The sequence below is a fragment of the Anabrus simplex genome, chromosome X, assembly GCF_040414725.1.
Source record: "Anabrus simplex isolate iqAnaSimp1 chromosome X, ASM4041472v1, whole genome shotgun sequence".
NCBI lineage: Eukaryota > Metazoa > Arthropoda > Insecta > Orthoptera > Tettigoniidae > Anabrus > Anabrus simplex.
In genome coordinates, this window is record NC_090279.1 from 219,661,696 (window position 1) to 219,687,885 (window position 26,190).

The 26,190-nt window shown below is 39.5% G+C and overlaps 1 protein-coding gene across 1 annotated transcript in view; it reads left to right on the top strand.

Moving 5' to 3' along the window:
• Positions 1 to 25,764, top strand: part of Rab35 (RAS oncogene family member Rab35) — a 44,694-nt gene extending 18,930 nt beyond the window's left edge. Inside the window, exon 6 of the mRNA XM_067159097.2 lies at positions 22,972 to 25,764. The gene's annotated coding sequence lies outside the window, so the exon portion shown is untranslated. The remainder of the gene's footprint in view (positions 1 to 22,971) is intronic.
• Positions 25,765 to 26,190: the final 426 nt, after the last annotated feature.

Sequence of the window (26,190 nt, forward strand, 5' to 3'; positions counted from 1 at the left end):
TTGTGCCAGGCTCCTCACTTTCATCTATCCTATCCGACCTCCCTTGGTCAACTCTTGTTCTTTTCTGACACCAACGGTATTAGGTTTGCAAGGGCTGGGAAATCTTTCATTTTCACTCCCTTCATGGCCTTTGTCTTTCTTTCATTGATACCTTCATTTTTCAAAGTGTTGGACCCATTCAATCTTTTTTCTCTCTGATAAGTATTGATAGAGGATGGCCAGTTGTACTTCCTCATTAAAACAATAATCATCAATCCCAGTTCTTCTCAGCCCCTGCCAAGCTCATTTCTGCTTCTTAGCTTCATGAGGTTGGGAGAGGGGAATTCCTGTCTCTCTAACATGCCTTATAAGCTGTAGTTAACAGGGCGTGATGAGTCTACCAATAGTTGTTACTCAATCAGTAATGATGAGTTTAGACCCTTCGGAAATTGTCTGCTGGGCGGCACGTTTTATCTAGTGTTGAGTGTAGTTCTATGACTGCTTTATAGATGGCAGTAGGTTCTAGACTTGCTGCACCACAGTGCGTGCCAATATTTCATTTTATTTTCTTCTGTACATAACAGCTAAGCGTGCTTTGTTTGGATGATAAAACTATTCTTCATCTCGTTGATGCAGAGGATGAATTAGATGACACTCTTTGGATAGCGACTATAGGACAAGTGGTGAAAGTGACAGTGAACTTTCTTTTGAAAATGCTATTTTTTTTTTTGGCTTTCGCACCGACACAGATAGGTGTTATGGCGACGATGGGAGAGGAAAGGCCTATGAATGGGGAAGGAAGCGGCCGTGGCCTTAATTAAGGTACAGCCCCAGCATTTGCCTGGTGTGAAAATGGGAAACCACGGAAAACCATCTTCAGGGCTGCCAACAGTGGGTTTGAATCCCACTATCTCCCGGATCCAAGCTCACAGCTACGCGCTCATGTTTGTATTGAATAGTAAAATAAATATTGAAGCAGTTGCAAGAAATCAAATCAAATATTGAATTGTGGTTTGAATTACCAAATGCAAATTAAAAGAAACTACTTTTCCCTTTGTGAAATTCAAATGATCACAAACTTGTCTCTCGGTGATGGCCATCCGTCAAGGACTTCTAATTTTAGATGACTACCGGCCATAAGACATATTTATGTCAAAACTGGCAGGCTAGATAAATCTTCTTCCTCAAGGGCATGCATGCAAAATGTGTGGGACGAGCATGATAATGGGCATGATGAGCTAACTCGTTTTAGTCAAAATATATCCCCTGCTACGAATGTTCACTTCTCAGTGGAAACTCCCCGGTTAAGAGATTAAGAATGTTAGAATAGGCAATATGAAAATTGGAGTATATAAGAAGACTGGCCAGAAATTAGTCACCTCCTTTATTGAGCATACTGGTCAATAGAACACACAAACATGGCAGTGAAGTGCTTTGTGTGGAAACAGTGCATCAAGATGGCTTGAAGCAAAGACGTGACAGACTTGTAAATATTCATGTATCAACATGTACCACTCGTGGCGTAAGCGCTTGGGTCATACGACAGGGACTGGAGACAAGTGTCAAGCCTTGTCCGTCGGTTTCAAACCCGATGGGGAATGCATGGATATGTATGTTTCAGTGCATAACCACCAGACATAGCCAAAATCGGTCAAAACGTCAAATTAGAAGTAAAGCAGTGCGGAGTATAGAGATATCAATTTTGTGTTGGAGTTACTTCCCAATAAAGCCATAGGTTACAACAGCAGCACCAACAGATGTTAGTCATAATTTGAGCCAACAGAGATTTTTAATTTTACTCTCTATATTTAGCAATTACAAGACAGAGAGGCAATTTCAGTAATATCTCTGCTTAGTTATTAATAGAGAATTTCTTGCAGTTTGTCATTTCGTGCTGGAATTGAAGACACGGACACAAGTTAGGTCTGTCATGGACACATGTTCCACCTTTTCTCGTTTTAATTACAAACATATCCATGTCAAGCTTAGGTTAAAGCAAAATTAACACAGTGTATATAACTCATGTTAAATTAACGATAGGTTAGGCTATGTTCCGGCACCCTTCCTTTTATCATATATCACATCATTTCATCTCGTTGACTTCCGATGAGGTAGAAATCTTTCGTACTTCCTCACAACTCAACATGGTCTCACATTGTTTACTCCTGCTTTGTTGTTATTTCTAACGTGCCTCCAAAACTTTGTTAGCGCCTTGCAAAGTGAGGAAGCTGACAGTGTGCCTGCGTATCACATTTGTGTTTGTAGTGGTCACAGATTATAATAAAATATTGTTAATAATAAACACCATAAATTAGGGAAGCAACTGGGGATTTCAGAGGTCTCTGTAGTGGGTACAGGACAATAAATAAGTAAGGAATAGTACAACATTATATTAGAACATATATTTTATAACTTAAAGTAACAACATTGTGCAAAACAAGGGAGAGGACCTGATTTAACAACCATGTAAGAAACGATTAACAGCGAGTAAGAAAAGATCATTAACATCATCAAATAGATAATACCAATATAGTTGGTTCATTATTGGACATTATAAATTTTCCAGCTAACTCATTGCTAGTTGGCAGCGTTTCGCCCCAGTGTGCTCTTTACCACCTAATGTGTTAGTCACCACTGCATGGAATATTCTCACTGCCAGTTTTAGTAAGAGGTTATGTTGGTCTTTTATTGCATATGTTGCCCTGATTGCAGCCAAGACCTTTTCTTTTATATGTAATCTGTAATGGTTGCCTATTTGCAGATATTGGAATGTTCTAGTGATTTGTAAGTCTTCCCCTCTTAGCTTGATGCGCTTGTGTTTTTTTTTTTTTTTTGCGAGCTGTCTGCCTTTTCTGAAGGTAATTTCAATTGTCTTGCTTTAGTTAATATGAAGACCATTTTCATCAGCCCATACCACCAGTTATTTCAGTGTTTCCTGAAAATGTGTTAAGATTGGCCAAGCCCAGCACCATGTCATCTGTCTAGGGATGTTGTCTCATTGTGCTCGATGATCTCAATTATTGAACAATGTTGAACTGATTGCATCTCCATGCGTTTCCCCATTTGTCTGGTATAATTCTTTCGAGATGGTGATTCCATTGCAACCAAAACTGGTTAGGACATTTTTGTGGGAACCGAAAAAGTCATAAAGAGGGAACATACTAAGAAAATGAACAACAATTACTCTGTTAGACTTAAGGTTAGGTTTGATGGTAAAAATAATTACGCGGCTGTGGGCTTGCATCCGGGAGATAGTAGGTTCGAGTCCCACTATCGGCAGCCCTGAAGATGGTTTTCCGTGGTTTCCCATTTTCACACCAGGCAAATGCTGGGGCTGTACCTTAATTAAGGCCACGGCCGCTTCCTTCCAACTCCTAAGCCTTTCCTATCCCATCGTCGCCATAAGACCTATCTGTGTCGGTGCGACGTAAAGCCCCTAGCAAAAAAAAAAAAAAAAAAAATAATTACGAAGAAAACAAAGAAACAAGTCTTTACAATTATAATGAATGTAATGAATAAAGAAATCGTATACATTTTAAGAACACCAACATAGTAAACATCACGGCAAAACGTTCTTAGAAGGGAACATCGGCAATGGTTAAGTCGCCGATCGCGATGAAACTTGGAAAACACATTAAGGTACACATAAAAACGATGTCGGCATCAATTTTGGGTGCCAACATTCATTAGGGCGTTAACTACGGGGCCTAAAAGTTGCGACATTTCAAATTCCGCGCGATCAGCTTGGCTTGGCCAATCTTAACACATTTTCAGGAAACACTGAAATAACTGGTGGTATGGGCTGATGAAAATGGTCTTCATATTAACTAAAGCAAGACAATTGAAATTACCTTCAGAAAAGGCAGAAGTGTTAGTGACGTGATACGTGTGATCAACATCTACCAGCAGACAAAAATATCATGCCGCGTAAAGTAAACCAAGTGTCGATGGAGAACTTGGTGAAGCAAGCCGTCCAGGACGCGCTGTGTAGCAAGGACATCTTGAGCACGCTTGCCAACCTAATACAGGAGCAAGTGACAAAGGTAGTGGTAGAACAATTGCAGGAGTCTATAGACTTCAATACTAAGGTAATTGAAGACTTGCGGAGTGCTCTCGAAGATAGGGACAAAATTATAAAGAGACTAGAGTCCCAGTTACAGGAGAAGACTGACGATCTGGAACAGTACACAAGGCGCCAGTGCTTGCGAGTGTTCGGTGTTTTTTTTTTTTTTTGCTAGGGGCTTTACGTCGCACCGACACAGATAGGTCTTATGGCGACGATGGGATAGGAAAGGCCTAGGAGTTGGAAGGAAGCGGCCGTGGCCTTAATTAAGGTACAGCCCCAGCATTTGCCTGGTGTGAAAATGGGAAACCACGGAAAACCATCTTCAGGGCTGCCGATAGTGGGATTCGAACCTACTATCTCCCGGATGCAAGCTCACAGCCGCGCGCCTCTACGCGCATGGCCAACTCGCCCGGTAGTGTTCGGTGTAGCAGAGTCCGCAAATGAGAACACGGACAACATAATTTTAAATATCGCTGAGGAAATTGGGGTCGATCTCAGTCTAGAAGACATTGATAGGTCACACAGGGTAGGCAAAAGAGAAGGCGGTCGTCCGAGACCAATAATAGTGAAGTTTGTGTCCTATCGGAAAAGGAATGCAATGTTCACAAATAAGAAAAAACTGAAGGGCACAAACAAAACTATCCGAGAAGATCTCACTCCCCTGAGACTACAGCTTCTCCAGGAGGCAATTTCAAAGTACGGCGTAAAAAATACGTGGTCGAAGGACGGGACAGTGATAGTGAAACGAGGTGACAGGAAAATTCGGGTCACAAATCGTCAAGAACTAAACAACATTAGTTAATCATGAGCCTAAGCTAAAACTAGGCGATAACTGTAATTGAATAGGAAAATACCTAGATTTGTAAATATATGTTAAATTTAATTGATAACTTAGATTAGGCTTAACTAAATTCCAGGAAACTAGTTCAGTTAGCATTTAGAAACTGTCAAGTTGGCTTTTCTTAGGTTAAAGGAAACAAATGTCTCTAATTACAGCCTGCAAACCTCCCCTCCCCAAACGCAGACCGGTCAAACTACAACCACCCCTTCCCAAACCACTGCTGGCTGCCCCAGCAACATTCCTCCTGTACCTCCAAGCTCTCTGCAGGTGGGCCACGTGAACACACAGAGCCTTCTTTCCCATTTCACTGAATTCTCAGACATATTCTCTAACAACAACTTCCAGGCCATATTAATATCAGAGTCGTGGTTGAAACCAAGTATCCCGTCTTCACTAGTAAATATGGAGGGTTACGCGCTGATAAGAAACGATAGAGTAGGAAAAGGTGGGGGAGGCGTAGGGATATATCTGCGCAAAGATATGAAATTCAAAGAATTACTCAAAACACCAAGTGAATTTCACAACGGGCCGGAGTTCCTATTTATTGAATTACAAATTCGCAGTGTTAAGTGTTTACTGGGTGTTGTGTATCGTGCACCGAAGACGAGATATATCGAAGACCTGGAGGAAGCACTACAGGACCTATTACCCAGGTATGAGCATGCTATTTTAATGGGCGACTTTAATTCTGACATGATAAAATGTGACTCTGCTGAATCTAGACAACTCAAAAGCATGCTTACCTCACTCAATATGACGATCCTTCCCCTAAATCCTACACACCACACAGCTACTTCCCATACACTACTGGATTTAATTATTACAAACAATACTGATAGAATACAGACTTACGGATAACAGCCAGCTCCCGGACTTTCCCAACATGACTTTATTTACGCAACTTACTCACTGAAATGTCCCAAATATGAGCCTAAATTAATTTCCTATCGAGACTTCAAAAGCCTAAACGAAGAGGCGTTCATTGAGGACGCACTCAAAACACCGTGGCACAACATACAACTCGTACAAGACATTAACGATAAAATAATAACAAACTACTTTTAGGACTGTATGACAAACACGCCTCCATACGGACTGCACGAGTGAAACGAAAACCATCACTTTGGCTGACGCAAGACATAAGGTTAAAAATGGAGGAAAGAAATGCAGCTTACAAATATTATAGAAAAAATCCAACCGCAGAAAATTTCGAAAAGTACAAAAAATTGCATAACACAACAACTCAGACCATCAGGAATGCTAAGATACGCCACACACATGAAATCCTAAAAAATAACAGTTCTGGCAATGTTTGGAAAATTCTTCGGAACATTGGTTTGACAAAAAATAAAACCGACGAAAACAACACTGACTTGCCATTAGACGAATTAAATCAATTTTTCTGCTCACAAAATTCACATACAGACGAACGAACTAAAAGGGAAACAATCGACAGACTACATACGAAAACAAAACACGATGGAGAAGAATTTTATTTTTCACATGTAACTCTTAATGACGCCAGAGTCGCAATTCATGAAATAAAGTCAGAGGCTAAAGGATGTGACGGAATAAATTTGACATTAATTAAAAGACTCGCTGAAATTGTTCTCCCAACAATTACACACATAATAAATACCTCACTCATGACAGGAATTTTTCCCAATATATGGAAAAGTGCCATAATACGACCGATAAGAAAAATCGATAATCCAACAAAACCCGAAGACTTTCGACCAATTTGCATACTTCCTTGTCTTAGTAAAATTTTAGAAAAGGTCGTTCACAAGCAGATAACAAATTACATTAACAAACACAATTTACTCGACAAATACCAGTCAGGATTTAGACCTAATCACAGCACAACTACAGCACTACTAAAAGTTACAAATGACATTCAAGCAGGCATGGACAACGGACAAATGGCTATCCTTGTACTTTTAGACCTAAGTAAAGCATTTGACTGTGTAGACAGAGAAATATTATTAGCTAAACTACAAGCACAAAAATTTTCTTCAAGCGCACTGACGTGGCTGCACTCTTATTTAATTGGGCGGCAGCAGTGCGTTTCAGCAGGTACGAAAGTGTCACACTGGCAACAAACTGAAGTTGGCGTAGTTCAGGGCAGTGTTCTAGCGCCACTGCTATTTTCACTGTACTTAAATGACCTACCAGAACATATAAAAACGTGTAAATACCATTTCTTCGCAGACGATATTCAACTTTATATACAAACAAACCCGAAAGACATCCAACTAGACATTGACAAACTAAACGATGACCTGGAAAATATAAAAGACTGGACTAAAAATAATTCTCTTAAAGTCAATCCATTCAAATCGCAAGCAATCATAATTGGATCCAAAAGTAATCATACCAAACTGAAAAGTGTTAAAATTCCCCCAATCCTATTCCACGCAACACCAATACAAATAAACGAAACAGTAAAAAACCTTGGCCTCATTTTTGACAAGTACTTAAACTGGACGGAGCACACGACGAAAATATGCCAACGAGTATTCTTTTCTTTGCACTCTCTTAAACGTTTATGGGATCTCCTCCCTCTAAATACGAGAAAGTTACTTATTCAAAGCTTAATTCTACCCATCTTCGACTATGGTGATGTAATATACAACAACCTAAACACCACACTTAACACTAAACTTCAGCGGGCTTATAATACATGCATCCGTTTTGTATTAAATATGCCCAGATATTGCCATATATCACCTTGTCTTGAACAGCTGTCGTGGTTATATTTGGCGGAGAGAAGAAACCTTCACTCTGTTTCGCTTGTTCAGAACATTCTCCGTACAGACACACCAAGTTATCTGAGAATGGATCTTAAATACTTGTCATCTCCCAACAGCATACCTACAAGGTCAGAAACCTCATCCCTGCTGAGCTTCCCAATTTACCGCACGACCGGGTACGGCAACTCATTCATACCTGCAACCATACGCTCTTGGAATTCCCTTCCGGCTGTAATTAGAGACATACATAGTAGAAATGTATCTTAAAAAACATGTTATAAATGGTACATAGACTTAAGAAATTAGTATTTAATGTTTTTTTTTTTAAAGTAACTCTCAGAAATTTTCCTTTTGTTTATAACTATTATTTAAGTTTAATTTTATAATTAATTATATGTAACTAGAAATCCTAATACTCTGTAGTTTGTACAATGTAGTACATATGAGATGGTTTGGCAAAACAGCAGGCTTCATAGCCTGAGCCACGCCACAAGTCAATAAAATAAATAAATATCTGCTGGCCAATGCTAAGCCAGCACACTGAGTGCCTGGAGACACGGCTCTGCACCTCCTTCTGTACACATCTCTACCCGTTCTTATGGTTCGCCACGGCACGTGTACCTCAATGTGTTTTCCAAGTTTCATCGCGATCGGCGACTTAACCATTGCCGATGTTCCCTTGTTAGAGACACGAACTATACACACTGTTTACAATTATGATTTAAGGTACCATAGGAATGTCAACATTGCACGATTTGCTCATGTTTCTTGTGTGGATTAGCATCTGCTTTCTGAAACTTTAATTTTTCATTTTAAAACTCTATAGAGCGTTCCAACCTTAAATTGCAGTACAGCGTAGATGGAGCGCGCTGTTGCGAAATCGACTCGTGAAGATCACGCTCGAGTGTGACTCAAACAGGGCGTCACAGTTCCACATTTTTCGTTTGTAATTTTAACTTCATTCATTCATAAATTAATATTTGTAGGGTGGTAAAATAAATACAACGTACCTTAATCACTGGCGTTGCTCTCAGACATTGGATGTACACCTTCTATCCTTTCTGCAAGGCCTGATGTTCCCGCGTTGGATGAACCGGCTTCGGGAGATGAACTTGAGGATGATACAGACGATGAAGAAAGTCGTATTAAAAAATTTTCATCGTCGACATCGTCCTGTAATTCGTCTGCTTTCCACAAATCTCTTTCATTTTTCTTTACTTCGTTCACGTAATTTGCCCAATTGTCTTATGTTTTTATGGCATAAAAATGTTTGTTCAGCATTATGAACAAAACCATGTTCATTACCCGCATTTTCCTTGCATTTTTCTGCCGTCCTTCTCTTTTTTTGCTTTTTTTGCGGGAGTTCGCAAAGGACCATGTGTGTGTGTTCCTTCCTTATAGCATAGATTGTTCTTTCGGAACAACCTGTAGCTTTAGCTGTTTCACTGACTGCGCTGCTCATAGTCATAGTCTTTAAAAAATAATCCAGGACACTCATTATAATACTGCTTTCTTTTCCCCTGAGTTTACCTACGGAACGTTTCTTTTTAATTTGACGATCCATTGTACATCCTTCTGCACTTTTTTCTTCGAACAAATAACCCCCCGCAAGAGCACAAACTGACAACTACACAGACTACACAAACACAACAAACACAATCCACTTGTCCTCAAGAACTATACATTTATTACTGATCTTGTCCGGCCCCTTGGCTTAAATGATTAACGTGCTGGCCTTTGGTCCAGAGGGCCCCGGGTTCGATTTTCGCCCGGGTCGGGGATTTTAAACTTCATTGGTTAATTCCAATGGCTCGGGAGCATTAGAATTCATCACAGGTAGGGCCACATTCTTATAGACGCGCAGGTCGCCTATGTGGCGTCAACTCGAAAGACCTGCACTCGGCCTCCTCGGAGGCCACATGACATTAAATATCATATATATCACTGATCTTTATATAATCAATCTTATAATACTGATAAAATGAACACCACTGCACACGGCTGTCAGTATATTTAAAAGCTCAGCCAGCCGAGTCACTCGTGAAACGTAAACAAACGAGACGTTCTCCCTGTCATAAATTAAGAGATAACGAGATAAAGACTTGAGGTATGATTTAAAAATAACTTCCATATCCGAAGACCGTTTGCTTTGCTTTAACCACGCCATGATCCTTCTGCACTTTTTCTTAGAAATTAGATCCCCACGCACGAGCACGAACTCACGAACCACACAAACGAAATACACTTGCCCTCAAGAATTGTATATATGTCACTGATATGTATTTAATCACTATTATACATACTACTGACGAAATGAGCACTGCACTGCATGCGACTGTCTGGAAATGTTAAAAGCGCATATTTGGGAGATCATTACCGTACTTCAGCCAGCCAGACAGCCAGCCAGCCGAGTCACGCGCGAAACCAAAATTCAAGGATATATTCTTCCTATCACAAATTAAGAACTAAGCAAGATAAGAACTTCGGGATTGTTTTAAAAATAACTTCCATATCTGAAGACCATTTGCCTCGCTTTGACCCCCCATGTAAATTCAATAGGAAAGGCGCTGGCCAGCGACTGACTTTTTCGTGCCTGCACATAAAATTCCCGGAACATGACTGAAAATAAACGCATATAACTGCATTTTGTTATTTTTTAAATGTAAAAATAAACTTATCTACATCGAGCTGAAATGTTTCTTTACCAGCAGTGAAAAATTTAGGAAAATTATGAATATAAAATAGGAGTTATGACATGGTAAGTTCTATGCAATGAAGATTTTGCATTTGGCGAAACTTTCCATTATATTGCCATTTTTACACTAAATTATTTTTTTACATTTTTTTTGTTAACGGCATCAAATGCGCCTTGAAATTCTGTACACAACACGATATTCACCCATTTTAAACGATAACATTCTGATTTACGGATATTTGGCAAACCCGCTGCATTAGAGTAGGACAGCGCTACCCGCAAAACACGGGAGAAGGAAAGAGACGGAATTATCCCATTACTGCTGTACTGCAATTTAAGGTTGGAACGCTCTATAGCTTTCTTCTCCATAACTGAATGTTCTGCACCTGCAAACCACTATGTGTAAATACAGTAGGCCTAATTTATGTTTGTTGTTACACAACGCATTTACGAACGTAAAATTAAGCACCACGTCACACGAGCTACTGTTGTGCGATCCAAACAAACACATGCCAACATAGAATGGCTTGAGACTGACTCTCCCTGCAGCAGTAGGCCGACACGCTAGGGCCGTGAAGTTAAGTTCTCTGCCATATCCTCGCCCAAGCGCATCGCAGCTCGGAACGTTAATTTAAATTTCGTATGGTGGGAGTTACGAACATACTAAAGATGACGTAAATGTGTCATCCAGGTTTCTTTAACATGTTCAGTGAGACTCTGTTAAGAAGATTTTCAAGGTGTTTTTGATTGATTTTGAAGTAAAGGAAGTTGGTGCCTTCAATACTTCATTGAATTTCATATGTCTTAATGATGCGATATCACAACATGATGACGGGCAATGACTGTTGCATGCGTAACAATTTTCAACAATACAAAACCATCCGACCAATCGGAAATAGGCTTGGAAAGTGCCAACTTCAATTAATGAAATGCATTAACAAAAATTAAAAGTATCTTCATAACACAAGGGTCCAAAAAAATACTTCTTAAGCAGGAAACTTCTTAAAAGCGGTTATGCCGGAAAACTTATTCTGTACTTTGAAATACATGTGAAACACGCAGCCGACAGATTTCCTTGTTTGTGAACAATAGCAAAATATGCAGATGTATAAGAACTGCTAAAAGAAAGCCACGATATAAATATTAAATTATCATGACATGTATTCTTAGACTGGTTCATGTTTGTGGGTTACTGTAGTCACGTCCTAGTTCGTGAACCATGGGCAACAGCTGAGTGGCCTAGTAAGTGGTCCTGAGAGTCGGGATACCAGTTGCTATGGAATGGGAGTGGGCATCTCGGACATATTCTGAGTCATGGCCCTCCTTGTGCTCAGGCGGCTAGGACTACACAATTCACCGGTGGTCCATAATCCGTTCAATCAATCAATCAATCAATACTGATCTGCATTTAGGGCAGTCGCCCAGGTGGCAGATTCCCTATCTGTTGCTTTCCTAGCCTTTTCCTAAATGATTTCAAAGAAATTGGAAATTTATTGAACATCTCCCTTGGTAAGTTATTCCAATCCCTAACTCCCCTTCCTATAAATGAATATTTACCCCAGTTTGTCCTCTTGAATTCCAACTTTATCTTCATATTGTGATTTTTCCTACTTTTATAAACGCCATTCAAACTTATTCGTCTACTAATGTCATTCCACGCATCTCTCCGCTGACAGCTCGGAACATACCACTTATGATATAGATGTTGATTCCCATAGGGAATCTGAAATATTTGTTCCGAATGAGTAAATTTATAATACCAATATAAATGGTCCGTTATTGGACATTATAAATTTTCCAGCTAACTCATTCCCGGTTGCCAGCGTTTCGCCCTCGTTTACTAGGCTGGGCTCATCAGTTGGTACCTAGCACACCTACCAAGACGCTGGCTAGTGCATACCGTGGAGGCCACTGCGTAGGCTAATTGTAGCCACCGGCAGTGCCAATGCACTATGAGACACTTTGTCCCATTATCAAAAATTGATGCCTGCCTGGCCATCAGATGATATAGATGTTGATTCCCATAGGGAATCTGAAATATTTGTTCCGAATGAGTAAATTTATAATACCAATATAAATGGTCCGTTATTGGACATTATAAATTTTCCAGCTAACTCATTCCCGGTTGCCAGCGTTTCGCCCTCGTTTGCTAGGCTGGGCTCATCAGTTGGTACCTAGCACACCTACCAAGACGCTGGCTAGTGCATACCGTGGAGGCCACTGCGTAGGCTAATTGTAGCCACCGGCAGTGCCAATGCACTATGAGACACTTTGTCCCATTATCAAAAATTGATGCCTGCCTGGCCATCAGATGATATAGATGTTGTGATATTGTGATTCCTCCACGGTATGCACTAGCCAGCGTCTTGGTAGGTGTGCTAGGTACCAACTGATGAGCCCAGCCTAGCAAACGAGGGCGAAACGCTGGCAACCGGGAATGAGTTAGCTGGAAAATTTATAATGTCCAATAACAGACCATTTATATTGGTATTACATACCACTTAGTCGAGCTGCTCTTCTTCTTTCTCTCAATTCTTCCCAACCCAAACTTTGCAACATTTTTGTAACGCTACTCTTTTGTCGGAAATCACCCAGAACAAATCGAGCTGCTTTTCTTTGGATTTTTTTCCAGTTCTTGAATCAGGTAATCCTGGTGAGGGTCCCATACACTGGAACCATACTCTAGTTGGGGTCTTACCAGAGACTTATATGCCCTCTCCTTTACATCCTTACTACAACCCCTAAACACCCTCATAACCATGTGCAGAGATCTGTACCCTTTATTTACAATCCCATTTATGTGATTACCCCAATGAAGATCTTTCCTTATGTTAACACCTAGATACTTACAATGATCCCCAAAAGGAACTTTCACCCCATCAACGCAGTAATTAAAACTGAGAGGACTTTTCCTATTTGTGAAACTCACAACCTGACTTTTAACCCCGTTTATCAACATACCATTTCCTGCTGTCCATCTCACAACATTTTCGAGGTCACGTTGCAGTTGCTCACAATCTTGTAACTTATTTATCACTCTATAGAGAATAACATCATCCGCAAAAAGCCTTACCTCCGATTCCAGTCCTTTACTCATATCATTTATATATATAAGAAAACATAAAGGTCCGATAATACTGCCTTGAGGAATTCCCCTCTTAATTATTACAGGGTCAGATAAAGCTTCACCTACTCTAATTCTCTGAGATCTATTTTCTAGAAATATAGCAACCCATTCAGTCACTCTTTTGTCAAGTCCATTTGCACTCATGTTTGCCAGTAGTCTCCCATGATCTACCCTATCAAATGCTTTAGACAGGTCAATCACGATACAGTCCATTTGACCTCCAGAATCCAAGATATCTGCTATATCTTGCTGGAATCCTACAAGTTGAGCTTCAGTGGAATAACCTTTCCTAAAACCGAATTGCCTTCTATTGAACCAGTTATTAATTTCACAAACATGTCTAATATAATCAGAAAGAATGCCTTCCCAAAGCTTACATACAATGCATGTCAAACTTACTGGCTTGTAATTTTCAGCTTTATGTCTATCACCCTTTCCTTTATACACAGGGGCTACTATAGCAACTCTCCATTCATCTGGTATAGCTCCTCCGACCAAACAATAATCAAATAAGTACTTCAGATATGGTAGTATATCCCAACCCATTGTCTTTAGTATATCCCCAGAAATCTGATCAATTCTAGCCGCTTTTCTAGTTTTCAACTTTTGTATCTTATTGTAAATGTCATTGTTATCATATGTAAATTTTAATACTTCTTTATCCTTAGTCTCCTCCTCTATCTCGACATTATCCTTGTAACCAACAATCTTTACATACTGCTGACTGAATACTTCTGCCTTTTGAAGATCCTCACATACACACTCCCCTTGTTCATTAATTATTCCTGGAATGTCCTTCTTGGAACCTGTTTCTGCCTTAAAATACCTATACATACCCTTCCATTTTTCACTAAAATTTGTATGACTGCCAATTATGCTTGCCATCATGTTATCCTTAGCTGCCTTCTTTGCTAGATACAATTTTCTAGTAAGTTCCTTCAATTTCTCCTTACTTCCACAGCCATTTCTAACTCTATTTCTTTCCAGTCTGCACCTCCTTCTTAGTCTCTTTATTTCTCTATTATAATAAGGTGGGTCTTCACCATTCCTTACCACCCTTAGTGGTACAAACCTGTTTTCGCATTCCTCAACAATTTCTTTAAACCCTTCCCAGAGTCTGTTTACATTCTTATTGACTGTTTTCCAGCGATCATAGTTACTTTTTAGAAACTGCCTCATGCCTGCTTTATCAGCCATATGGTACTGCCTAACAGTCCTACTTTTAAGACCTTCCTTTCTATCACATTTATTTTTAACTACCACGTCTTGGCTATGTGTAAGTAGAGTAGCATCCTGATTCATGAATTTACCGAGCTCAGAACATTTTAAGCAAGTCTCGGACCTATGGGAGTAATGGAGTCCCACTCCCATTTGACAGGCGAGGGACTCCTTTGAAACAACTTGGCGAACGAAATGGAATTCGATGGGGAGCTATCAATATTAATGGAGCTTATGGAAGAAAGAAGTCTTGACAGCTGTAAACGTCATTGTAGCGGAATGGGTTAATGCAGCCGATAAAGGGACCAAGAATATCGCACTTCTTAGTCAGAAAAACTTCTTACGCGGGAACTTCTTAACCGAGCTTCGCTGTACTTAATAGGACGTGGTTTGGTGCTTTGGAATAATGACGTAATAACCAGGGAAACACACTAGAGAGGGACCGGTTTCGACTGTATATTGTATGAGAGAATGCTTCTTGGGAAAATTGTAATACTATGTCTTTCTCCTATCATCTGTGCGAGTTTTTCTAAAATTATTCCTCTCTAGAAGATCAGATGCCTTGGTAGAGTCAATAAATATTGGCTGTATGTGGTCAAAGTGCCTGTTCTATTGTTTATGTGGGCCTGCAATGTGGTGGTCTGTTTCCCTTACTAGATAGTCCGTAATCCATCTTGTAAATATCTTGAAATCATTGTTTTCTAGGGCGATGTGTCCCTTTTCCCTTTATATAGGATTTTTATGAGTTACTTGGCTATTTGACCGTTGTCTATGCATTTATTGAAGAAGTCTGTCCATATATCTGAGAGCAAGTTCTCAGTTCCCCCTCAGGACCCACTGGTTTCCTATTGTTTGTTGTTGCAGTCGCACTTTTGGGGTTCCGTTGGTGTGACAGGGTTAATGTCTGGTGTTTTCTTCATATTCAGGATATCATTGAAGTGCCTTTGCCAGGTGGTCATTTGGATGGCAGTCAACGGGTCTTTGTTTGCTTCTTCCGCCATCTGTTCTGCCTCCCTTCCTCTCTCTGTCTTTCTTGCTATTTTCCTTGATTAGTTGTTTGTATGCCTTTCTGATTTTTAATATCTTCCAAATTTTCTAATTTATTGCTACTTCTGGCTGTGTGTAGTGCATATTAAGTTACTTTTCTTTGTTGGAAACATTCTTGTGAAACCATATTTTTGCCTTTCTTTCTCTGTACGGTGCCATTGCTGTTCTGTTGACTTCTCGTCTTTAATTATGTTATTAGTAGAGCCCGGGAGTTAGGCAAAATGCAGTTTAAAAAAAAATCTGGTTGGATATATCAAAGTGTCAAACATGTTTCCATACGTTTGGGAACGGTAGGACGAGTTATTATTTTGCCATTTTTGCTCCAAGGCGGAGTTGGCTGTGTACTTAGGGGGGCGCAGCTGTGAGTTCATATCCAGGAGATAGTGGGTTCGAACCCCACTGTTGGCAGTCCTGAAGATGGTTTTCTGTGGTTTCCCATTTTCACACCAGGCAAATGCTGGGACTGTACCTTAATTAAGGCCACAGCCGCTTCCTTCCAACTCCTAGCCTTTTCTTACCCATCGTTGCCATAAAACCTATCTGTGTTGGTGTGACATAAAAACAAACTGTAATTGCCTTTTTTGCCTATTTTAGCTTCTGTAGCCTACTTCATGGTTCAGTACCTTTTCGTAAGTTGTTTTAGGTATTTCCTGCTGTTATGTATGTATTAAAATTAATCAGTGGAAAGAAAAAATATAATTCTAATGAATTCTTCTTGTTTTATGACCGCATATGATCACTTTACTCACTCCATCGTTCAGGTCTCCTTGAAGGGATTGTTCGGACTTTGTGGTCCTCCCAGTACTTCTTCAGACGCTCCAATATTCATGCCCTTTCCTCGGTTGAAAATGTGTGTGTTGTGAATTTGTTTCGCATAGGGGTAAAGCGGAGGTTTGTATTCTTAAGTTTTGTATTCAATTAATAATAAAGAAAAAAATCATTTCAATCTAATGGATAAAAATAACATTTGCATAAACAATATTTTCATGTCACAAATCTCTACTGAAAACTGGTTGAGGGGGTTGCAACGTCCCATCCTTGTTACAGCTTCATTATTAGTTCCGTATTAAATTATGGGTACATATAATTTAACAACGTTATAATCCACCTACTCAATACTATACAATATGTTGCACAATACCGGTCAGGTCGGTCACATTGCCGCGCAATCCATCTTGTATTGGGAATTTCACCTATCATCATATGCAGAACTCCTTATACTATAAGAAGTCGCTTATATTCAGCCTGTATGCATTTTCTAAATCATAAAACACTGGACTTTAAGCAAGATAGATAACCTCTGCGCCAATGTTGTACACAACAAATATTCAATATTTTGACAGAAGATGTAATTCAGCAATGGAATTCTCTAGAAGCATCTGGACTTTATATTCAGACCGGCATTTTATACCTTTATCACTAGACAATTTTAATGTATTATACCCTATAGGGCATAAACAACAATGCATGATCGAACTTACCTGTGACTAACTGCACCAGCCTAGCTGCAATCGGCAGACAGCATTTTTCTGGGTTCTTGCAACGAGAGTATGGGGGTTAGGAAATTATTCTATTACTTTAAATTATGAAATGAGAAACTCCGTTATGATTCATATTTTTACTAGACAAAGCATATTCGATTAATCAAATAAGCAAGAATTTTGTTATCACACTATCCTATTTACAATTGATCGCACCCGTAGTGCAAAGACAACTGCCATAAAGGCGCATATTCATAATTTACAAAGTTACATACAGTGATGACTCGATGCCGAAGAGTAAATCAGTGAACCAAACTTGTATTCCTCTTTAAGGAATACCCCTCGGACCTATAAAAATAAAAACATGATACTAAGACCAGAACTGTCTTGCAGAAATAAAGCTATTGCAAGGGGTCCCCTCACATATTGGGGGAGTACACACAGACCAATAGCAAGTCCCTCTGTTACAACTACGACTAAAATAAATCTACCACTACAGCCATATCTGTCCCTACCACGCATAGAAGTATGCATATGGATGCGAACTCATGTCCATTAAGCAATCATTGTATTTACAAGGTAGCCTAACACTACTAATTCCTCAGTGCCAAGATGTCCTATGTATAATTCATAACAATATTAACACGTAACTGGAAAGAGAAAAGAAAAACAAAAAACAAAGAAACATCGCTGTCAAATACTTCTCTGCCTTACCACACAAATAAACATACACATGGATGCCAACAATAGATATCAAATTAATCACCTAGAATAAACACAAGAGAAACAGAACAAAAATAACAATTCGCATACAGACGTACAAGACGAGAACTCCCCTTGTAAAGGGTGTGGGTGGTGTCTTTGACCTGCTGAGTGGGATGAAGAGCTTTCCCTGACTAGCAGCAAAAAAAAATCGTAAACAAACACGCCTCCTCGACCTAGTTTCGGGCATATCGGCTCCCTCGGCCATTCCCAACGCAAGGGATCATGTACTTTCACAAATACAAAAGGCTCAATCGCCTAGCCGTATCTAGGGCCTATCTCATTAAATCAGGGTACTCTAACGCACCAATTCATTATCAACGCTAGGGCGCATCTTTCATATGGTGCAACATCTCTTCCTTGAGTCCCAGGTTCAAGTCAAGTGCGTAGTGAAAAAAAAAACTCTGTTTAATCTTACTGTACGACGTCGCTACCATTTATACGCAGCCTCATCCAAATCACTGGAAAGCATGCAATAACAACATGCAGATCCCGACATAAATTTAACTAACATTTTATTTCTGCCGAGACTCCGTCTTAAATTATCAGAACTTTCCGTTGACGACACTTATACGTTGCGCAGATCCCTCTATCCTGCCCAATAGAGAGAAATGATAGACTACTCTGAGTAACCCTTAGTTACAAGAAAAGTTTATACAGATACTTAAGGAATATACTAATGTAATGTATGCAGAACAAGCTCCCGTAATACTAGGCATTCTACTTCCTATCATATAACCTAATCTACTCGTTGTTTGTTACATATATATATGCCTTACACTTGAATACACAAAACTATCTTAATGAATAGCCTGATAGGTTGTAATCACGCCCCGTACTGATATTTACAAATTTAATTGCTGTGTTTCTGCGCAACAACCCCAATCCTAACACATGCTTACAGGTATGGTTCACTTATCTATCATTTTGGTGACCTCTCCATCTTTCCGTCCGGATTGAACTGCGCCTGCTTAACCCATCATGGTAGTGGTATGGTCCTGGGTCGATCCTCTAGGTCCAGTCTCCATGTGTAGCTCGTTCATGATATCTTCTGTAAGGATGGCTCGTTGGTCGTCTTCTTGTGGTTGTGGCCGGAAGATCTCGTATCACACGTCTCTTACACATGTCACAGGTCTTTACTAGAATGAAATGCCTAATTTAGTCACAGCATACCATCTCCCGATATATTTTATACACTTTTGAAATGGAGATCAGTACTGGCTATGAAACCAACACTGAGTCATTCGAGGCAATTGTTATTATTTCATGCTCAACTGATCTAGTCTCCTAAGTCTAGCAGGAATAATACCAATTGCTTTAGTTGATTATTAGTACTTCTTCAGCACTTCACAAACTTCACCCTTACACGCTTCATAATGAAGTCTATAGATACGGCATTCTTTACCGTCAATTAATTAGGCACCCGTGACCTCACTGCAAAGCGTCTAAATATTATCATACACTTGAATTACTACCGGAAAGTTTATAGATCTCCGATCCATCGAATCAAGGTTAGCGCAACTGCACTCATTATTTCACAGTCTTTGTCCTAAACAAAGGTTTCTGGCGCAATGCAGGCAGATGCGCGACATGCACGAGCAGCGGTGTTATCGTCGAATGAATCCCCTCCTTCCACATCTCTCAGCTCTTTTAGGAGGCACAAAGCTACGCGACGCCAGGGAAAGCCCCCTGAAACAGACTTGAGTTTGGTATGCAGCCACTAAACAGCTTCACACGGTGGTCGGATTACACTAGCCTGCAAAATAAAACTCTTTTTGTGCGGTAAAAACGAAACCAGGTGGGTTTTATGAATTTCTTAATGCAGAATTTGAGAAAAAAAATTAGTTTTGGCGAATCACGTCTGGTTTGGTGGCAATTTTACAAAATATTATTTTGTTCTTACGTAAAATTGTTGATACAGTACTTAGTATTGATTAAATTTGATGTATTAATGTAAATTTCAGCTTGCAAAACCAAATCATATTTTTCATGCATTGAATACATATAAATGCTGCTCATATTACAACCGAGTTCCTTAAACTTTACCAACATTTTCCTTACAATTTCTTTGTATTGAGGGTCCTTAATGTTGCCAAGAAATTTAGTCACTACATCTTTGAATGCGTTCCATGCCTCTTTCTCAATTTTGGTCATCGTGTCTGTGAAAATTTTATCCTTCATCTGTTTACGAATCTGTGGTCCATCAAATACGCCTTCTTTGATTTTTGCATCTAATAATGAGGGAAATTTAGTGGATAAATATTGGAAGCATAGGCTACTTTTATCTAATGCCTCGACATACAGTTTCATCAATCCAAATTTTTTCTGCAAGGGTGGAAGTAAACTTTTTTCATGGTCAATGAGACTTACATTCAAGACATTTTTGGATTCTGGTTGTAGTTGTTACCTTTCTGTCCAATTCACTGTATCCCAATGTTTATCCCGTGCCCTGCTATCCCATTCGCATAGGAAACAGGGAAATTTTGTATAGCCTTTTTGATGTCCCAGCAACAATCCAATGATCTTCAAATCACCGCAAATTTGCCACTCATGCTCATGATATTTAATTTTTTCAAGCACCAACTTTAAGGTCTCGTATGTTTCAGACATTTTTGTGGAGTGTGCAACTGGACGGATGCCAGAACATTTGTATTATGAAGCAAAATAGCCTTTAAACTTATTTTGGAAGAGTCCGTAAAAACACGTCACTTACTAGAATCATTGTCTCTCTCTCCCAATCGACGTAGAAGATTTGAAACATCCGTACAAAATACAAGTTCATCTCCTTGAGTATAATACTTTCGGGCTGTTATCTTTGAAAGGAAACTGCTTTATCAGTCCATCATAAACATTGCATAAGGGCTGGGGCTTTTAACACGTCTGATTATTCAAGTGGTCTAAGATGAAAGACAAACTCTCAACTGTCTTATCTTCAATCCTACATACCTTGCGGTCTATTGCGTATCTGGGGGAGTTTGTTATGAATTTACCAGGAAATCCCCAACTACAAAATGAAAATTTAAGACAGCAATAAACCTATAATAAAATGCAAATAATAACAAATCAGATCACATAATTGTATTCTAAAAAATGTTGCGCGAGAACATCCCTCAACATTACATCTTACGAATTCATGCAGATATTGAAACACCGAATTGCGTCAAAACTAGACGTGATAGGAAAAAAATTGCATCATTTTCGGAATCAGGGCAGCGATTTCCATAAGAATTACATAGTTTCTATTTTACCACAAAATCATGTTGGCTAGTGTTATTACGTAGTTATTAATCTCATTATTTGTTAACAGCATTAAACGTATCGTTGGCTTCATAAAATTCTGGAGATAATTTCCATCTTTTTATTATCCTGGAAAACCTTCAGATGGAGGAGATATCGCTCAATTCCCGTGATGTGGTGAACCTGACTGCTCCCGCTTAAAATTATTGTTAGGGTGGTATGGTGCTTCCCAAAACAAATTCTTATCTCTCTTTCTCCCTTCCACATATTCTGTCTCACTCGTGCATAGCCCAGGGAATCGCCTTCTGAGTTCCCGCGTTCTATATGGCATCACGCCCTTACAGTTGGTGTCATGTTGCGCAATATTATTTCTGCGTTAAATATAATTTGTTAATGACTGAACAGAATGGTACAGTATACGTAAAGTGCAATATTTTACGGTGTGGAAACATGGACCCTTACAAAGCCACCACTACTAGACTGGAAGCATTTGAACTCTGGCTATACAGAAGAATTTTGAGAATATCATGGACTCAGAAGATTACAAACATTGAGGTTCTACGCCGAGCTAACAAGAGACCAGAGCTGATCAACACCATCAAGTGTTGTAAACTACAATATTTTGGATACATCATGAGGAATCAGAAAAGATATGAGCTGCTTCAACTTATCCTGCAAGGGAAAATAAAAGGAAAAAGATCTCCTGGGCGAAGAAGAATTTCCTGGTTCGACAACCTTAAAACCTGGTTCAACAAAACATCTGAAGAACTGTTCCGAATTTCAATGGGTAAAGCCAGAATAGCCATCTTGATCGCCAACGTCCGAGGCGGACAGGCATGCTAAGAAGAAGAAGAAGAATATTTCAACCATTATTGTAAATAATCGATGTGGTACTGTATTTTAGTCTCTCTGCAAAATGTAAACTTGAACATTTCACTATCTATTGATCAGTACCACGACGTAATTTTATGTCCTATAACATTTCATGCATTTCTTCATTTTATATACATGTTTTCACATTACACATTTTGCTCATTTGATTAATTTTATCACTTTACGATGAATATCAACAAATAAAAAGTGTACCTTATTTAGGCTGATGATGACCCACACAGGGTTGAAACTAGTCCCCTAATACATAGACATTACAGTTATTGTATAGTATTGAGTGGGTGGATTAAAACTTTGTTAATTCATTTATATGTACTTGCTACAGCTGGTGATTATTGTAACCATCTTCTACTAACAGTAATCAGAAGGAAAATGGAAGCGGTCCGTTACTTTGAAAAATGAAGACTCCCCAAGCCTCGCAAATCTAATACCGTTGGGGTTGGAAAAGAACCAAGGGAGGTAAGAGCGAGACTCAGCTAGGGGAACTGTGGTTGCCAACCCACACTCCCAAGTAGAGATGCCCTGGTCCTCATTTTAGTCGTCGCCTCTTACGAAAGACAGGAGATACCGCTGATGTTATTCTATCATCCCCACCCGCAGATGTGTGTTTCGTAGCTTGTATTAAAGCATCTTTATTATTTTAGTGCCCATTTTTGTCATAAATGCTTATTTTAATTACTTTAATGCCTATTTCCTAAATCATAAGTGCTAATTTGCCTGTCTACTTTAGCAAAAATAAATGCCTGAACTTCGGGGCTCTAGTTATTAGCTTTGTCGAGGCTGTTTTGCTTTGTCTAGCTTCGTTTACTTCTGTTCTCGAAGTTTTTAATCCTCGTGACATGTTTATGTTTTTCATGTGTTCTTTTCTTTCCAGGTGTTGCAAGTTATCCTATCTGTCCCAGTGTAAAGAAAGAAGAACAAAGACGAGCGTGACGTGAGAAGAGTTGTCTTGTCCCGCCACAAACACTTGTTTAGAATATTTTTTTTAAAGGAGATCTAAATAACCGTACCTTGCTGTGTATCGATAGTCGATCGACGTGTGTTAGAAAAAGTCATCGTTTGTATGAGAAAAGTCCAACAACCTTCTCTTCTCCCCAGTTTTTTAAAACGAACAAATCTTGCCACCTCGGCAGCAAAGAAACTGAAATTCCGGAGTTCCAGCCACTGCACAAAGACTATATTTTCTTCCCTCTTTCTCTGAATCCCCCCCTCTCATCTCACCTGTGTGTTCGAGAATTATGCGAGTTGGAGCGTGCGCGTGAGTAAGTAAATATGATGTTCTTCGAGAATCTGAAAGTTCCATTCTTTGTGTAGTAGTGATAGTGATAAGAGTAACTTTGCTTTGTAGCAAAGTATTTTGTTGGCATTTATTATCATAATAAAGTGTGCATCTAGCATAAGTTGTTAAAACCATCTATAAATGTGATAATATGGAAACATTACCATAATATTCTTGTCCATGTAGAGTTAATGAGGATGCATGAGGTGAAGGCAAGCATGTCAGTCCATCAAACTGATGGTGAGGGCCGGGGCAATGACGCTGGCAACTTGGGCAGTGGGTCTAGTTCTTGCCTTGCTTGTTGCGTTCTCCGTATGGCCATAGTTGAGTTGAGTCCCTTCTCTGTGCGAGTTTGTACACAGTTTTAACATCGATTGACACACACTTCTTGTGATTCTATGAGTGATCACCAAGTCAAAATGGAATCACCGGATACATTACGCTGCAATCATAAATTCGTCATTGTCACATCGTAGAGAGAAACTGTTTAGGCTACGGCCTCGCGTTTTCAAACAAACTTCTACTGCACTTTAAAGCCAATCTAGTTATTCCTCAGTGATTATAATTTTTAAAATCTAATTTTATATTCGAGGTCTCCTATTCGTTTACAGTATTGGGTAGCAAACAAAACTGATTTATGCTTATTCTCATGAAACTAGAAAATAATGTTACACACATTGTCTACTTACAATAGATAATATCACATCAATGTTAAGTAATTGTTGACTAACAATTTGTTTGTAGTACCAGTTGGCAGTTGCCCCTGACGATGCCAGTGAGTAGTCATGGAATATTAGAATTAGTTTGTGGAAGTGGAACACATTTCAACTTAGTTAAAATATAACCTTTTAAGTTTCTCAGTCTTTTCCTTCAGGTATTTCCTAGTATATCTTAATCTTCTCAACAGACTAGAAAACTTTATGGTCAGAATTATTCTAGATCATCCCATAGAGGGCAGTGGCCTGTTTCAAGTGCTGTGAATGGCAGCTAGCTTGGACACCCCTGAGTAGCGTTTGTGGGGAATTTCAGTATGGTTTCTCCCATTCCTTTCTCTGTTTTACGTTGTACCTTCCTACTATCCTTTGCCTGATCCATGTGTCCAGCACAACTCCATTGATGACAACTTGCTGCAGACACCCCGTCCTAAATTTCCGCCCTTTCCCACCCTCCCGTCTTCTTTATTCTATCTTTATGCTCAATATTTTCAGCGCCGAAGAAAGAATTCCATGTATCTGACCATGCTCTTTCTAATGCCTCCCAGCTGTATATGGATGCACTGTCCATCAGAACAATTTTCGTTGAGTTAATTTTCCTATGCCGAAGCATAAAGGAAAATGAATCTTAAATGCATCATACTGTAGCAGTCCACAAACACATCATGTAAACGTATATTCCTACAGTATAAGGTATGGTAAGATTCATTTTCGTTTGCACATACGCATAGCAAAATGAAGGCAAGGAAAATTGTTCTGATGGAGTGCATATATATATGAACCTGGGAGACGTGACCAGACTTGAGGTAAATAGTATCTTAAGCAACGATATGGTGCCATTTACTAGTCATCTCTCTCATACATGATTATACTTACAGGATGTATCTAAGTTCCTGTTACTCGCTTTGAGGACTTGTAAGGGGAACAGAGTACATAAAATTTTGAACAGGAACCGAAGTCCGGCCGCTGCATGCTAAATGTTTTAACGTCCTACGTTTATGGCATCAGTGAGCTGAGTACTTACGTTGTTGTGTAAGTGTTTCTGTATCCACTTACAAGAAGATTTGAGTTTACGAGATCCCGGTGGAATGTTGCGAAAGTTATGGCAGCGGCGGATGTTCGACTACGAGCGGAACATGACAGGCAGCTACAGTGGGTGGTCGCCACGTCAAGCCGTTCTTATAAGTGGACAGTAAGAGCGCTCAGATGCATGGTGCAGCTGTACTTAGGTTCCTGTTCAAATTGTTATCTGCTCGCCCAATCCGAGTCTGCAGTACATGCTGTATGCATCATTGTAATGAGTATTAGAATGTGCCCATACTGGTCTGTCTATCTGTTTTAAAACGTGGAATTCCTGAGTGGTGAATCACTTGTGGGGGATTTTTCATGTATATACAGTAGTTTGCAGAGTGATTCTGTTTAGAGTGTTGCGCGTTAGATGGCCGCCTTGCCCGCATCTTCCTGGATAGGTCATTTCCTAGCCACACCTAAATGGATGACGATGTGGTTGCTTTCACCTCTTGAATGTGTTCAAGGAGAAATAATATTATAATTTGTATAATAAATAAGATATACTTTATATCTTTATATATAATTATCATTGTGGACCTTGTAAATAAAAACGCAGAAATGTTTACTGCTTACAAATGCTAATAAAAGAATTACATTGAGTGAACAGTGGTTAGTGACAAAATGAAACCCTTCAAATGCTCCTCTAGGGCCCTCTTGACGAAGCTGCAAAAGAGAAGCAAGCTCATTGAGGACGGAGAAGTGGCGTGGAGTCCATCCGTATGAAGATGTCGTTACATGACTAGGGATAAGATGGCAATAAGCCTGTTCACGTAGTACTGTTAAATGTGGTGCCAGGGGTGATGTGCATCACCGACTGAAAATGTTCAAATGCAGAATATTGCAAAAATCAAATCATTAACAAATCTGGCTATATCAATCTCTTTACTAAAGTCAATGATTGTACATGACATAAAACTTGTCTGCAATTCAGTTGCCTTAAATGAACATTGACTCCTTGCTGGAACTCTGCGTTTGTCACGTTTAGAAAGAAGAGACGAGTTTTCTGACGCCCAAGAAATTCAACTTTACC